Genomic DNA, 12,764 nt, shown 5'->3' on the forward strand with positions numbered 1-12,764 from the left:
TCTTTCTTTGATTGAAATGGGTTTTTTTGATCATTTTTTTATTATTAATTTTTTTTATTTTTTTAATTAAGGCAACTTTCCTTTTGATTGAATAACAAGACACAAATCTGCCTCCACAGAAACTCAAACATAAAATCCTATAAATGTTGATGTAAAGATGATTCAGTTTGTACTTACTTTACTCCAGCGAAGCTTGAGTTTATAACATTAATATTAAAACCATGGGATTGTTGTCAAGAAGCACAAAACACAAATATTCATATTGTCCACATTTTCTGCATCAAACACAGGATTAAAAATCAGTTTAGTCGAAGAAAAATGAGGAATGTGTTTGTATTTTCACTATTTTCACTCATTCATGCAAAAGCTCAGACACACAGATGTGAATATATTATCATTATTATTAATATTTTCATTATTAATACATATAAAAACAGATTTCAGAACAAAATATCAGAAAAATAACAGCAGAAAAAACAAAGTGAACAGTGAGTTTTCTGTTGTTTATGACAAGAAATGACCAAAAATAAAGTGATTTATTTACAAAATGTATAAAAATGCATCTGTATCGGTTGTTTATGGTGATTTTTACTGTCATTTTAAGTTTTATTTCTGATCATTTCACCGTTTTCTTGAGTTAAATACCATGATTTTTAATTGACAAATTCAGATTAAATTAAATTAGTAGGAAATAAAACTGCTGAGTTTCTCATTTGACTCATTTCAGACAAAAAAAAAAAGGTTCATATTGATCCTTTTTCCGTTCATTATTGATTATATCTCATATGTTAAAAGTGTTCGGTTGGATTTACTGTTCAGACGTGACTTTAAATTCATGTATTAATCGTGTTTTAATGAGTAGATGAATTTGATTCTGTTATTAATTCATAAAGTCATTTATGTAATAAGTCAGAATAAAACATATAATTTATCAGATTTAAAGTGGATCCTTTCAATCCACAGTTGAATATTCAACTGTTTTATGGATCCAGTCATTTCTGTTTCACATAAATGTTTTTCTGTATTTACATGGATTTCATTTCCATTCTGTTTTTTAATGTGATCATATGTTTGATCTTTGTGTAAAATAATAAAATGAGTCAAACTAAATAATGGATGTTCCTTAAACCTCCTCCTCCTCTATGGAAGTAAATCTGTGTCATCAGATTTTGAATTATAAAAGACACTGAATTTCAAGCACTGACGTTTTTTTTCCACTGAAATTAAGTATTTGAATTTTTTGCATCTGAATTTTTTTAATTGTAAATTTATGAACATAGTTGAATTCAGAGACAAACAATTCCAGATACTTAATTTCAGTGCAAAAAAAAATATCCAGTGTTACAAATTCATTGTCTTTTATAATTCAGAATCTGATGACAGATTGATTTCCACACTCCTCCTTTGTGTTTGAACTCATCTGTGTTGTCGCTGTGACGTCAATGTGTAATGGAAGTAAATGTGTGTCATCCGATTTTCAATTATAAAAGACATTGAATTTGTAGCACTGAATTTTTTTTACACTGAAATTAAGAATCTGAATTGTTTGTCTCTGAATTCAACTATGTTCATAAATTTAGAATTTAAAAATTCAGATACTTAATTTCAGTGCAAAAAAAAAAAAAATCAGTGCTAGAAATTCAATGGCTTTTATAAGTCAAAATCTGATGAGACAAATTTACTTCCATATGTGTCTGTTTTGCGTTTCCATGGTAACTGTCATGTGACTGGAGTCGGCTCATGTGGATCTGAACTGGTTTGGGGCCAAATCCTCCTCAAACCCAGTGAAGACAAACACACCGTGCAGGAGTTAAAGACAAGCTGCCTCGTTCATGTTAGCCCCGCCCCCCGGTCACGCCCACAGGCTGAACTTTATTAACCCACCACCACTGAAATCCACTGAGGCCCCACCCCCCCACTGTGGCCCCACCCCCTGCCAACATTCCGCAGCATTACAGATACTGTCCCATGCTCCTCTGATGCCCACCTCCACCTCCTCCTCCTCCTCCTCCGCCGCTGGGCCGGTCCAGGTCCAGGCCCAGGACCGGACCTCGGGTCAGGGGCCGGTCCTGGTCCTGGTACCGCTGGGCCAGGCTCTCCTTCAGCTCCAGGAGCTCCCGGGTCAGACGCTGGACCAGGGGGAGGTCAGGGGGTTGACGGTCTGGATCTGGAGGTCCTGCGAAGACACGAAGACATGGACCACCAAAGAAAACCACAACACGTCAAACAGGTCTGAGACGGGTCCACAAGACACGGAGGTCTACTAGAACAGGCCCGGTTCTGATCGGGTTTAGGTGACTGTTGATGTAGACTGGACTCTCATGTTCTACTTGGTTCTGTTTGTATTTTTCAGGTTTTAAAAGATGAACTGATTCTGTTTTGTCCAGTTTCATCAGTGGGTCTATGGAGAACCCAGAACCAGAACCAGAGCCATCCAGTACAGTCTGTGGTTTATTTTATCTACCACTTGTGTTTTAGATGTTTGTCAGTTTCAGTCTATTTTCACTCTTATTCGTGGGCAGTGACACTAAACGGTGTCTTTCAGACTCAAAACGTCCAAAAACACTTTGTGATTTTCTACTTAACTTGAAGTTTAACGTGTTCAGTCGACTGAAGGCTGTTGGAAATGTATGTTGGTCGCAAAAAGTAATAAAAATATGTGGAGTTGACGACATGTTAAAAACCTTCAGGTGGTGTGCATATGACATGGATTTCCTACCAAATAGAAGCGATAAAAGATTCCACTCCTGGGAAAAGAAGGGACTTACAACAGACTTATCTTTGACACATAAGGGGACATTCCAAAGTTTTCAGGCCCTACAAACCAAATATGGGTTAGAACAGACGGACTTTTTCAGGTTCCTCCAAATGCATGATTATTTTAACCCTTTCATGCAAGAATTATGAGAACATTAATCAGGATTATTTTCTTTATTCCTCTTTGGGCATTAAAAAAACAATGCGATTAATTTTTTTTTTTTTTTTTTTACGAAGCTATTTTTCATAGAGTTGCAAAAATGTCCACCAAGCTGGACACTAAGTGTTTAATGTCTGAAGCAAAGAAACATGTATTTACTGATGAACTGTGGGAAAAATATGAAATAAAAACATTAAATGCTGCTAATTTGATGTTTTCTCACATTTTAACATACACTACAAACAAAAAGTTAAGGATATTTTTAATTTTTGGGCTATTTTTTTCAGTTGGGATTCTTACACAATGCTTTTTAGTTTTTTGTGTGTGAACTGAATTGAAACATATTTTTTTAAATTACAAGACATAGTTTTATTTAAAAATGGCAAAAATGACACAAAAAAAGACAAAGACAGAAATATCTTTAACTTTTTGTTTGTAGTGTACTCTAATACTAGTCATTACTCACTTCATGTACATAATATGCCAAAAAAAAAAACAACTTTTGTTGTTAATTACAGTCTAATAATAACAAGGAACTGATCTACACTCGAACATGTTAGATCAGGTTTATCAAGAACAGCAAAGTTACAGTAATGTTTTCAATGTCAGTGTATGGGATGGTGCATGAGCGTCCACTGTGTTGGCTGATATGGAACTAAAACAACAAAACCCACAAATATACAGTGAACAGCTGGAGAAGAACTGTCCACTGGAGTGACCAGGATGCATGAAAGGGTTAATAAAGAACGTAAAATCACAAACTTTACACCAACTGAATCTAACTGGTACCAAATCTTAAAACAAGCTTATAGCTCCACACTAAAGAGGGCCGTCTCTCAGCTGTAATGTGTTCATGATGGCAAGAAAGGATAATACTCTTAATATCAAAAATAAGTGGGAAAAGGAAGCGGGAATAAGAATTTCGGATGAGAAATGGGAAGAAATCTGTCAGTTTCAGTGGTCTTCTACGAATTCGTTGGAATGGAAAGAGCATTGTTAGAAAAATGTGGTTAGATTTTTGAAGACAGCCCATCAGGGTAAAAACAGAGATGGTTCTTCTGAATGTTGGACACACTGGGTACGGTTACATGATGTTTTTTAAATCCGATTTATTTTTCCAGAAGGAATTAATTTGGAACTAAAGTATTTCTCTTCTGTTTCCATGGAAATGTTAAACCTGAATAAAGGTTCACATGAGGTATTAATGAGGTAGATCAGTGAGCAGAAGGGTTTTGCTGCAGTGCTCAGGTTGTCTTGTTCTCACAGCCCTTCTGTTAGCTTAGCTTAGCCCTTCTGTTAGCTTAGCTTAGCCCTTCTGTTAGCTTAGCTTAGCATAGTCACTGCATTTCCATGGTCACATGTAGCCAGTTTTTAAAGGTGATTTGTTGTCTTTTGTCAGTGATTTTGTGAAATCCGATTCTCTCTAATTATTTCTTTAGATCTGCGACTTACTGCACTCATACAATCTGTGGACTGTTGTGTTGATGGAAGTTGGAAAATCTTTTTGTTGGAAGGGATGCATGCGCTAAATTAGCTTTGTTTTCTGTTTGACACTGTATGTATAAAATAAGAAATACAAAAACTATATATATATATATGTGTGTGTGTGTGTGTATGTATATATATGTATATATATGAATGGTAAAGCTGAGATATCTTACTCCTTTTCCAATAAAAACAAATATAAAAAAAAAACTAAATGTATGTTGGTCAAGCTCCCACATAGTTTTTTTACAACAAACAAAGTACAAACAGACCAGAAAATATGAAACCAATAAGTCCACCCTGTTACAGACAAATACATGTAAACATCATGGACAGGGAGGACAGTTTAGGCTAAAGTTAGAGTCTTATATCCACATGTTGGACACTGAGTTGAAGTCGCTCATCTTTGAGGAGGACTGTGGAATGATCAACAGATATTTTTAGAATTTCTGAAAAGTTTGATATTAAACCATATTTTGTGGTAACAGGGTGGACCTGCTGAGAGCAGATCTGAGTACAAACACAAACTGATGAACATGTTGATTATTTAAAACCAAAATGAGTCAGCAATGAACAGAAGAATATAATAAATCTGTTTTGGACTCAAACAGGTTAAATAAAGGTTAATAACAGTAACTAAATAAATGAAGTAACTGACCCTGATGATGTCATCCTTGGCCCTCAGGCTCCGCCCCATTGACTCCAGTCTGGTGGTCTGAGTTCTGATCAGGTCCTGGTTCTCCTGGTTCCTCCTCAGAGCCAGACGCAGCTCCTCCTGAACCGCCTGCAGGTCCAGGTCCAGGTCCACGGTCCAGCCCGGTCCGGATCCAGGTCCGGGTCCGGGTCCGGGTCCTGGAGCCGAGCTGAGCTGTCGGCGGAGCTCCTGCAGCCTGGACGTCTGCTCCTCCATCACCTCACCCAGACGACCGCTGGACTCCTGGACACGGACGGAACATTAGCTCAGAACCAAACCCAGAACCAGACCCAGAACCGGACCCAGAACCTTCTGTACCTGGATGTACTGGTCTCTGCTACTGATGGTTCTCAGCAGATCCTGGACCTGGTCCTGGTGCTCCTGGGCCTGACGAGTCCGGTCCGCCAGAACCTCCTGGAAGAGGCGGTCCTTGAGTTGGAGGCGGACCTTCAGCTCCTCCAGGACGTCTCTGGGAGATGATTGGACCTGAGTGAGCAGGGAACAGCGGAGGTCCTGAAGGAGGAGGAGGAGGAAGAAGAGGAGGAGGGGGAGGAGGAGGAAGAGGAGGAGGAGGAGAAGAAACATAATGTTAACATGACCAGTGACATGCTTAACTATTTGGACCCCCTCTAGCCCCTCCCCGTCATATCTGCTCCTCATGTAGCCCCTCCCCCTGGTACCTGCGCCACATGTAGCCCCTCCCTCTGGTACCTGGACCCTTCTAGCGCCTCCCCCTCATAACTGTACCTCCTGTAGCCCCTCCCCCCAGTACCTGGACCCCCTCTAGCCCTCCCCCTCATGCATGTGCCTCCTGTAGCCCCTCCCCCGGTACATGTACCCCCTCTAGCCCTTCCCCCCTGTACTTTGGCCTCATGGAGCCCCTCCCCCCAGTACCTGGACCCCCTCTAGCTCCTCCCCCTCATACCTGTACCTCTTGTAGCCCCTCCCCTGGTACCTGTACCTCCTATAGCCCCTCCCCCCAGTACCTGGAACCCCTCTAGCCCCTCCTTCCGGTACCTGTACCTCCTGCAGCTGCTCCTCCCCTGGTAACTTGGCATCCTGTAGCTACTCCCCCCAGTACCTGGACCCTCTCTAGCCCCTCCCCCGGTACCTGTGCCTCCTGTGGCGTCCATGCAGCGCTGTCTGCAGTTGGCTGATGATGGGCGTCCCTCTCCCTCAGGTCTCGGCGGTGGTGCTCCTCTGACTCCGCTCCCTGCTGTTGGACGTTCCTCCAGGCCTCACACACCTGGTCCAGCTCTAAGACTTGCCCCGGACCAGGACCTCCAGACTCTGGGTAGGGGGGGCAGACAGACAGGGTTCAGAGGTCAGGGTCAGAGGTCAGGGGTTGGGGGTCAGAGGTCGGGGGTGGGGTTCTTACGCTGATGGTCTCCTGGTTGTTGGTCAGGACACAGCGTTGCCTCTCCACGTCTCGGTCCTTCTCTCTGAGCAGAAGCTGAAGCTGACGGATCTGCTCGTCCTTTTCCTCCACACAAACGGATTCTCATCCACGGCTCTCTGAAGGAACCAGGAACAGAACAGAACCGGCGTTCAGAGGAGGATCTGCTGCTGGTCTGGGTCTGTAGGCTGTTGTCTCTTTGAGTCACTGTCCAGTTGTCGTGTTTTAATTCTTACCTCTGCCAGGAGGTATTGTGATCACTTTGCTTGTGTGTTTGTTTGTTCTCAACTTTAGGTGAAAACTCTTCCACCCATCTTTCCCACAGATAGGCCTAGGCCCTGGGACCAACACATTCCATTTTGGTCCCAGTAGGACAAAGTTCAAGGTCACAGCAAGGTCACAACATCTGCAATTTTCCATCTGTCATCATTGAGACATTTCCAAAATTCATAAAAAAATTAAAACGACTCGATAACCTCCAATTGGATCCACCTGTAGCTTAGAACAATCTCTTGTATGTGGAACTAAATTGTCCACATCCACTGTGGAATGTGGACTCTGTGGACATTTACACTGAACATTGAAAATCCCATTTCCCACACATTTAAAATTAGAACTCAACTAATATTGATGTGAATTGAATCTAATTGGACAGACACATGACTGGGACCAGATTCAACTGTTTCTGTGTATGGAACAACCTGGAAACTGTTGAATTTAAACAGAAAGAGTCGATCCACATGCACAGCGTTCAGGGTGAGGAGGAGCTCTGAGTTCTGAACACCTGTTGTTTTTTGTGGTTTGTTTTTGTCATTGTGTTGTTGTTGTCGTTGTTGTTGTTACTGTCCGCTTGTGTTGCTGTTTACCTCCAGGGCCCGGTCCCGGTCCTTGATCCTCTGTCTTAGTTTGACCAGTAGTCCGTCCCTCTTGTCCTTGGGTTCGTCCATCAGCTCAGTGTACTCCTGAAGGACACACACACACACATCAGATGTTAACCTGTCAAACATCTCCATGTTTGTGTACATTCAGGAAGTGGACATGATGTGTGTTTATGAGTGAGGCGTTCACAGACAGGAGGACATGACAGCACTCCTGTATCACTCAGAGGGTTTACAGTCTTGAGGACATCAGTTACTACTGCTCCTGGGTCAGCCGGTCTTTGTATATTTGTGTATATTTTGTGTGTATTTTGTGTGTATGTTGTGTTTATTTTGTGTATTTCGGACCTGGATCAGCTGGTCTTTTTGGTCCAAACTGGTCTTCATTTCTCTGATCTTCGTCTCTCTCTCCTCTTCCTCTCTCTTCCTCTCGCGCTCAGCCTCGTTCAGCTGCTCCTCTCTCTCTTGCAGATCTGAACGTGCCTTTTCCAATGCCATCTGCAGCTCCTGAAGGCATCACAGACATGTATTTACACAGGCAGTCAGTAAGGCCACCCGACCCAGGACCAGACCAGGACCAGGACTCCTGGGTCCACGTGGATCCTCACCTGTTGTGTCTCTGGGTCTCCCTGCGGTGCTGCAGCGCCCCTGCAGGTCTTTCTCCAGTCTCTGCAGGGCTCGGTTCAGGTCCTCCTGGGTCCTGGAGGCCTGTCTCTGGGCCCGCGACCCTGCAGATCCAGCTGGGCCTGGAACAGAGAGGCCTGCAGGGCCAGGACCTCACCCTGACCCCGAAGACTCTCTGACCCGAGACCTGAAAGAGACACAGACCAGTCAGACCAGGACTACCGGGACCAGGACCAGGACCAGGATCATACTTGCCGAATTCACAAGTCTGAACTCATGAGTACTTCAGCCATCTGACTGATTTTTATTTAATTTCCCATAATGCATCAGTGCTGCTGAATGGTGTCAGTGTTCAAACCTGGAGCTGCTGCATTTGGCTGCGATTGGTCAGTTCTCTGAGAGAACACAACATCCTGTTCTGTTCTTCAATGACCCTGTAGAGTTCTGCAGCCTGAGAACACACAAGGAACATTTAGAACACACAGAGAACACACAAGGAACATTTAGAACACACAGAACACACAAGGAACATTTAGAACACACAGAGAACACAAGGAACATTGAGAACACACAGAGAACACACAAGGAACATTTAAAACACACAGAGAACACAAGGAACATTTAAAACACCAGAGAACACACAAGGAACTTTAGAACACACAGAGAACACACAAGGAACATTTAAAACACACAGAGAACACACAAGGAACATTTAGAAGAACATTACGCCCACCCCCCGTCTCTGTGTCTACCTGTCCTCTTTGGACCTCATGGTTCGCTGATGTTCTGGAGGTTTCTTTCTTGTTGTTGAGCTTCTTCTCGAGCTGATCTGAGTTCCAGCTCCATCTCACCCAGACGTTCCTGAAGCTTCTACAGAAAACAACAAAAAAACAACCAGTCTGCAGTTAGTCTGGGTTTAAACTGTTAGTCTGGGTTTAAACTGTTAGTCTGGGTTTAAGCTGTTAGTCTGGGTTAACAGAGTCAGTCTGGGTTAAGAGAGTCAGTCTGGGTTCAGGTCCTTGGTGACCCGGTCTCACCTGGTTCCGGGTCTCGCTCAGTCGGATCTTGTTCTGGAGCGAGCGGACCTGGTTCTGGGCCTGGTTCAGTTCGTTCACACACTGAGCGGCGGCGTCTTCGTAGCGACTGAGTCGACTCTGCTGTTCATCTACAACCCGCTGGAACACACAACGCAACACACGTCAACAACAACAACAGCAATGACAACAACAACGACAACACATGTCAACAACAACAACAACACAGCAATGACAACAACAACAACACAAATCAGCAACAGCAATGACAACAACAACAACAACCACGTCAACAACAACAACAACTGTGGAACATCCCAGACGGTTCAGTTGTGGTTCTGGTTCTGGTTCCACTGTGGCCCACATGTGTTTATTATTAAAGGTTAAACCCAGTTCAACTGAACCGTCGTCGTGTGTCAGCGTTGTCCTGTCGCTGCTGGATGACTTCCTGAGGAAGCGGCTGTTACCGTGGCGACGGGCTGGGACTTCCTTATTTGTGTTGTTGTGATCAGTGTCAGTGGACGAGTTTCAGACGAGTCCGTCTGAACCAACGGTGAAATGAAAACCATGAAAACAGACGCAGAAATAAAAACTAAAAGGCTGAATATTTGACTTATATATGATGTTTCATACGTGTTTGAATCCATACATATTGATTATTTTGTAGATTTTTGTCTATTTTGTGCATTTTAATGTATATTTTATGATTATTTGATTGATTTGACCTATTTTGTGCATTTTGTTTAATATGCTATTTATTTTTCGTTGATTTTGATCAATTTTGTGCGTTTTGATGCATATTTTATTCATATTTTGTTGACTATGGTCTATTTTGTGCATTTTATTCTATATTCTATTGATTTTGCATTTTGTTCCATACTTTGATTTTGCTGATTTTTGTCTATTCTGTGCATTTTGTTCCATATGCTATTCATTATTTTGTGTATTTTATGCATTTTTTTTCTCCATATTTATTGATTATTTTGTAGATTTTGGTCTGTTTTGTGCATTTTCTTCCATATTTCACTGATTATTTTGACCCAGTTTAAATCAGGTCACATGTTGGGTCTGTCCGTGAACCCGTCTGTCCAATGCGTCCATGTGCCTGTCCGTCCAGACGCCGTCTCTTCTTCTGTGTTTTTTTTCGTAGCTGTTCTCAGACTAATCATTAACATAACAATAGAAGTTATGAAGCCGGATGAGACGAGCTCAGCCTCACACAGACTCACCGCCGCTGCGGTGCTTGGAGACTGTTTCCATGGTAATGGGACTGTTGCTAAGATACGGAGGAGGACGGGTATTTATTCTCCCTGAGAGGGTACTCAAGGAGAGGAGCGTTCAGCTTCGTCAGCGGAGATGACGACGACAGATCCCCAACACTGATGATGTGTTATTTCATCTGATTATTATGTGTTCGATGAAACGACGAAGTGACGCCGTATTTAATTCAAATCACAGACGAGGAAAGAAAACAGGAAACACTCACATTTAAGACGCTCTGGTTGGACAATTTGGATGTTTTTGTCTTGTTTAAATATTTTTTCCATCTGTAATGCTGGAGTTCTGACCGTTGTATGTTTTCATCTGGTTTATTCATGTGTTCATTTAATGGTTGAAATCTTCATTCTTCTAGAACGTTCTGAACATCTCCACCACGTCTCATTAAACGTCTTTAACGCTGATCTGTACTTTTATTTTGATCTCTGTTCTGTGTTTAATCAACTCCTGTTTTATTTTGTTTTTCTATAATTCACTGTCTCATCTGGTGTTTTATTCTGTTTTATCATGTGACTCTAACGTGAAATTACATTTAATATTTTCATCATTAATTAAGTTTTAAACGAATAAACTGATCTGAACTGTCAGACGTCCTGATACTTTATGAACTGTTTCAACCTCATGACTGTAGTTCAGATAAAACTGACAGTGAGTGAATGTCCAGAGGTCAGAGGTCAGAGGTCAGGGGTCAGAGGTCAGAGGTCAGGGGTCAGAGGTCAGGGGTCAGGGCTCAGGGCTCAGGGCTCAGGGTCTCCAGGTCCAGTGGTTCTCTCTATGCTGGAACCGAAACGGTCCACACTGGACGTACTCGTCCGTCCACTGCTCCTCCATGTCCACCAGCTCCTGCAGAGGACACGGGGTCACGACCTCTGGCGTGGCCCGGAGGGGGTCCGGGTCCGGTCTGCGCCCCCCCATACGGACTCCTCAGCGGCAGAGTGAGACCCGGGTCCAGTCTGGCTTTGATCAGGACCGGGAGCCTGCTGCCCCGGTGCGGTTTGACAGGCTGGTAGTCCCAGCCCGCAGCAGGCCCAGCAGCAGGCCCAGCCCAGACACGGAGCCCTCCGCTGGGGCGTCGCTCCAGGCCACACCCCTGGCCCAGAGCCTCCTCTGGGCCTCGGTCCGGTCCTGGGTCGTCCGGTCCTTGAGGCAGCCCACGTCCACGGCCGTGTCCAGAGACTCCACGGACGACGACGGACTGGGGTTCAAGTCGCACAGGGTCTTATCGGTCTCACAGGTGACGGGGGCCGCCTCGGCCCTGAAGGACCCGCCGAGTACGGGTGGACGGGCCGCAGGACGTGCTCCGCCTCCCGACGCTACGGGGAACTTACACACGGCCTCGTAGTCTGAGTCCGCCACCCGGAGCGCCGCGCAGCCCTGCAGCGCCGCGGTTTGTCCAGACAGGGGTCCGGTCCAGGGCAGGTCTGCAGGTGGAGGTTCTGGTCCAGAGCCGGGTCCTCTCTTATCTGCCCACGACTACACAGAGTACGCCAGATCCCTGGACCATGTCCGAGTAGCGGACGTCCTGCAGCGCAGACAGATCCAACACATGAGAGTCTTCTGACTCTGCCTCCGTCACCACCACGCCACCAGGGGGCGGCGCCGTCCTCTGCGTTGTTCTCTTCCGGTACAGCCCACCGATGCACTGGCGGAGGCGGTCCTTCTCCAGCAGCAGCTTGTGGAGCCGCTCCAGACTCAGCGCCTCCACCCGGGCAATCACCGTGTCGAAGCGGTACATCCGGTCCAGCATGAAGGCGCATTTGGAGCAGGCGAACTCGCCGCGGCCGTCCGGGTCAGCTCCGGCCCAGGGCATGGGACAGCAGAACCTGCAGGTTCAGCTTGGACGTCGGGTGGAAGATCCATCTGCGCTGGTTCCCACAGAGTTCACGAGCACAGATCCGACACGAGTCCTTCATGGTCCCAGAGTCCAGCATCAGGACTGACGACCCTGGTACCAGAAACCGGAGAACCGATGGAGAAGAACCCTGATACCAGAACCGAAGAACGGGGGTCAGAGGAGAACCGGTGGAGAAGAACCCTGGTACCAGAACCAAAGAACCGATGGAGAAGAACCCTGGTACCAGAACCGAAGAACTGGGGTCAGAGGAGAACCGGTGGAGAAGAACAGTTACCAGGTCCAAACAGGAAAACTGGAGGAAACGTTCTTCACTAGAACTGGACTTTGAGTTGTTCTTGGTCTGGTTCCGTTCTTGGTCTGGTTCCGTTCGGGGCTGGATGTTGTCCCAGATGTTGGTTCCGTCTCTCTCTGTGGTTTCAGATCAGATGAGGAGGAGGAGGATGCTGGGTGATGCGTTCACGGACTTCAGCCTCTCCTCCTCGTTGATCCTGTTCCGGATCAGCTGATGCAGATGCGCTAATCCCTCCTCCTCATCATCTTCATCTTCATCCTCTCCAGATCCAGATCCAGATCCTTCTTCAACATGTCAGATCCTGTTGAACC

General features: G+C 44.9%; 1 pseudogene; it reads right to left on the bottom strand.

Annotated features, from left to right (window-relative positions):
* The window catches only part of LOC115415827 (myomegalin-like), a 50,648-nt pseudogene extending 38,137 nt beyond the window's left edge, over positions 1 to 12,511 (bottom strand).
* Positions 12,512 to 12,764: the final 253 nt, after the last annotated feature.

This window comes from Sphaeramia orbicularis, unplaced genomic scaffold, assembly GCF_902148855.1.
Source record: "Sphaeramia orbicularis unplaced genomic scaffold, fSphaOr1.1, whole genome shotgun sequence".
NCBI classification, from domain to species: domain Eukaryota; kingdom Metazoa; phylum Chordata; class Actinopteri; order Kurtiformes; family Apogonidae; genus Sphaeramia; species Sphaeramia orbicularis.